The sequence below is a fragment of the Panicum hallii genome, chromosome 1 (genome assembly GCF_002211085.1).
Source record: "Panicum hallii strain FIL2 chromosome 1, PHallii_v3.1, whole genome shotgun sequence".
Classification (NCBI taxonomy): domain Eukaryota; kingdom Viridiplantae; phylum Streptophyta; class Magnoliopsida; order Poales; family Poaceae; genus Panicum; species Panicum hallii.
This window is the reverse complement of record NC_038042.1, coordinates 15,771,207-15,775,718: the sequence shown is the minus strand read 5'-3', so window position 1 is coordinate 15,775,718 and position 4,512 is coordinate 15,771,207.

Here is a 4,512-nt window from a genome sequence, read left to right as displayed (position 1 = left end):
ATGTGCAAGTTTGCTGAAGGGGCATCGCTTCCTTATTTTCCAGTAACATATTACTTGTTTTTGGCTTGTACACTATGTTATTGAAGGAGCCTTGCTCCCATGACAAGAATTTTACTTGTTCACAACTGGTTCTGTACCTAGTCGACTACTTCGCCTACTTGTCTTGACTATAATCCTAGTCGGGATCGATTCTGACTAGATGGCTCCGTCGACTGCACATGCACTAGCGGCTACTTGCTCTAAGCTTGGGCTCGGGGGCTAGCGCTACATTTTTGCTATGACTACTTTATGCTCCTAGCTCGGGGGCTTGATGTGACAAGGTACTCAACTTGCCTTAAAGGGCGGCTCTCATGCTTCCATGCTGGATGCTGTACAATTACTCGACAACGCCCGATCTAAGAGGCTTTTAAAGATTTGTCCTGGGCATATGTTTGTTAACCATTATTTCAGGGATTTTATTCCGAAATAAGGGGTTTTGTTCAATTTATTACCCAGAGGTCTTGTTTAGTCAATGGCTCAGGGCATAAAGATTGGTTTGAGAGGTACTTTTGGGTATTTGTTGGGAATGTTATTTATTTCACCATTTTTTCAGGGAATTCATCCTAAAAAAGGGGTCTTCAAATTTACTACACCAATTCGACCATGTTTACCATCAAATCTTTGTCGTCATATATTGCATGCCACAATTCTTTTGATCCTTAATTCCAAAACTTGGGGATTTGGATTCAAGGCTCGGGGGCTGCGGGACACGTGTCATCAGCGACTTATTTTTCAAATCTACCGGAAGATAAGGACAGAAGACTCAAGATTCAAATTGACCCTCAGCCTGAATCTACGAGTCAACATAAGGCTCGGGGGCTACTCCATATGGAGTGCAAGTTTAATCGCACCCCATATAAAGAAGACTGGACAAACTACTCGGGGCATGAGCACCTCACAGCCTCGATGCAGCCAGGAGAATACTCGGAGAACACTTTCAAGACAAAGCTCGGGACAATTCGAAGACACCTTCAAAAGTACTCGGACGCCTGCAGTTCTTGGCACACTTCTCCTAGGATACAGGATGGGACATGGCCCACGCCCTACATCTGTTGTAACTACTCATAATGTAGTAGGATTACTCGTGAGGTAGTTAGACTAGTCGGACACGGTAGGAAATTACCCGAAAAGTACTCTGGTAGGACTCCTAGACTCGTACCCGACTAGGAATCCCATGTAAACCTGTCCCCGGACTATATAAGGGCGGGCAGGTACCCCTTAGGGACAATCGTTATCAAAGGCAATACAAACCACACAGGACGTAGGGTATTACGCTCTCAGCGATCCGAACCTATCTAAAACTTTGTGTTCCTTTGCACCTTTGAGTTCCTGATCTCGGTGACATCCTACCTACAAACTGACCACCTCGGATAAATCCCTCGGTGGGCGTGGAGGTAAAACACCGACAGGTCCCAAACTCCTGGAATATGAAGCATCTACACCATTTTCACCCTTACCTAACTTGCATCCCAAGTTGTCAGCCACAGCATAGCATGGTTTATTGAAGGGGCATCGCTCCCATACTTCAAGTACTACTCCGTTTAATAGTTCTCAACTAGTACTACGTGCAGTTTACTCAAGGGGTATCGCTTCCATACTTCCAGTTTTACTCCGTTTACTAGTTCTCGACTAGTACTATGTGCAGTTTACTGAATGAGCTTCGCTCCCATACTTCTAGTACTACTCCGTTTACTAGTTCTCAACCAGTACTACATGTAGTTTACTAAAGGGGCATTGCTCCCACACTTTCAGTACTACTCCGTTTACTAGTACTCGACTAGTACTACGTGTAATTTACTGAAGGAGCCTCGCTCCCATACTTCTCATAACGCTCCGTTTACTAGTTCTTGACTAGTACTACGCGTAGTTTACTGAAGGGGCATCGCTCCCATACTTCTAGTAACACTCCGTTTATTAGTTCTCGACAAGTACTACGCATAGTTTACTAAAGTGGTATCGCTCCCACACTTCGAATGCTACTCCGTTTACTAGTTCTCGACTAGTACTACACATAGTTTACTAAAGGAGCATCTCTCCCACACTTCCAGTATTACTCTGATTACTAGTTCTTGACTAGTACTATGCGTAGTTTACTAAAGGGGCCTCGCTCCCATACTACAAGTACCACTCCGTTTACAAGTTCTCGACTAATACTACGTGTAGTTTACTCAAGGGGCCTCGCTCCCATACTTCCAGTAATACCCCGTTTACTAGTTCTCAACTAGTACTACGTGTAGTTTACTGAAGGAGCTTCGCTCCCATACTTCCATTACTACTCCGTTTACTAGTTCTCGACTAGTACTACATGTACTTACTGAAGCGGCATCGCTCCCATACCTCCAGTACTACTCAGTTTACTAGTTCTCGATCAGTACTACGTATAGTTTACTGGAGGGGCCTCGCTCCCTTACTACAACCTTACTACAAGTAACACTCCGTTTACTAATTGTCGACTAGTACTACGAGCAGTTTACTGAAGGGGCATCGCTCCCACACTTCCAGTACTACTCCGTTTACTAGTTCTCGACTAGTACTACATAGAGTTAACTGAAAGAGCATCACTCCCACACTTCTAGTACTACTCCGTTTACCAGTTCTCGACTAGTAGTAAGAATAGTTTACTGAAGGGGCATAGCTCCCACACTTCCTGTACTACTCTGTTTACTAGTTCTTGACTAGTACTACGTGTAGTTTACTATAGGAGGCTCGCTCCTATACTTCCAGTACTATTCCGTTTACTAGTTCTCGACTAGTACTACATGTAGTTTACTGAATGGGACTCGCTTCCATACTTCCAGTACTATTCCGTTTACTAGTTCTCGACTAGTTCTATATATAGTTTATTGAAGGGGACTCACTCCCATATTTCCAGTACTACTCCGTTTACTAGTTCTCGACTAGTACTACGTGTAGTTTTACTGAAGGGGCCTCGCTCCATATTTCCAGCACTACTCTGTTTACTAATTTTCAACTAGTACTACGTGTAGTTTACTGAAGGGAACTCGCTCCCATACTTCCAGTACTACTCTGTTTACTAGTTGTCGACTAGTACTACGTGTAGTTTGCTGAAGGGGCATCGCTCACACACTTCCAGTACTACTACGTTTACTAGTTCTCGACTAGTACTATGCGTAGTTTACTGAAGGGGCCGCGCTCCTTTACTTCCGGTAACACTCCGTTTACTAGTTCTCAACTAGTACTACGTGTAGTTTACTGAAGGGGCCACGCTCTCATAACACTGTGTTTACTAGTTCCCGACTAGTTTTACGCACGCAACCTCGATTCCTCTAGCTATCATGCTCGGGGGCTAGTATCAACAGGGCACTCAGCACGCTTTCTGTGGATTGCTTGAGCTGTCACATTCGGAGGCGAGGCTGGATGTTGCAAAACTACTCGGAAAATTCATAGAAGAACCTGATTTAAGAGGCTTTTGAAGATTTATCTCGGGAAGATAATTGTTGAACCAATATTTCAGGGATTCTATTCCGAAACAAGGGATTTTTTTAAAAAATTTTAACCTAGAGGTCTTATCTAAAAATTGACTCAAGGAACAAGGTTTGACTTGAGTGGTAATTTAGGGTGCTTTTTGAAGAAGTTATTTGTTTAACCATTTTCTTAGGGAATTCATTCAAAAAAAGCGATTTTTGAATTTCTGAACCAATTGGCCCATCTTAACCATCAAATCTTTACCGTCATATATTGCATGCCACGATTCTTTGGATCTTTTTTCCAAATCTTGGGGATTTAGATTCAAGACTCGGGGGCTGCGGGACACGTGTCATCAGCGGCTTATTTTTCAAATCTTTTAGAAAATAAGGATAGAAGATTCAAGGCTAATTTGACACTCGGGCTGATTTTTCGATTCAACCTAAGGCTCGGGGGCTACTCCAGATGGAGTGCGAGTTTACTTACACTCCATATAAAAGAAGACTTGATAACTATTCAAGGCATGAGCACCTCTCAGCTTCGAAGCAGCCAATGAAGTACTCAGAAAACACCTTCAAGATGGAGTTCGGGAGAACTCGAAGACGCCTTCAGAAGTATTCGGAAACCTGCAGTACTCGACTACGAAGAGCTCAGGGGCTTGTTAGACCTGGGGCCACAGGACTGTGCACATAGCGTACATATTTTAGGATAAGGGGTGGGACATAGCCCACACCCTACACCAATTGTAACTACTCGTACCATTGTAGAACTAGTCGGAGCAGCAGAAAACTACCTGAAAAGTACTCAGGTAGGACTGCTGAGCTTGTATGTGACTAGGATTTCTATGTAACCCTATTCCCCCAAACTATATAAGGACGGACAGGGACTCCCTCCAAATAGAGATCAAACCAGATCAACACCTAAGGCAATACAAACCACCACACAAGACATAGGGTATTCCACTCTCGGCAGCTCGAACCTGTCTAAATTTTGTGTTCCTTGCACCTTCGAGTATCTGATCTCGGCAACACCCTACCTACAACTCAC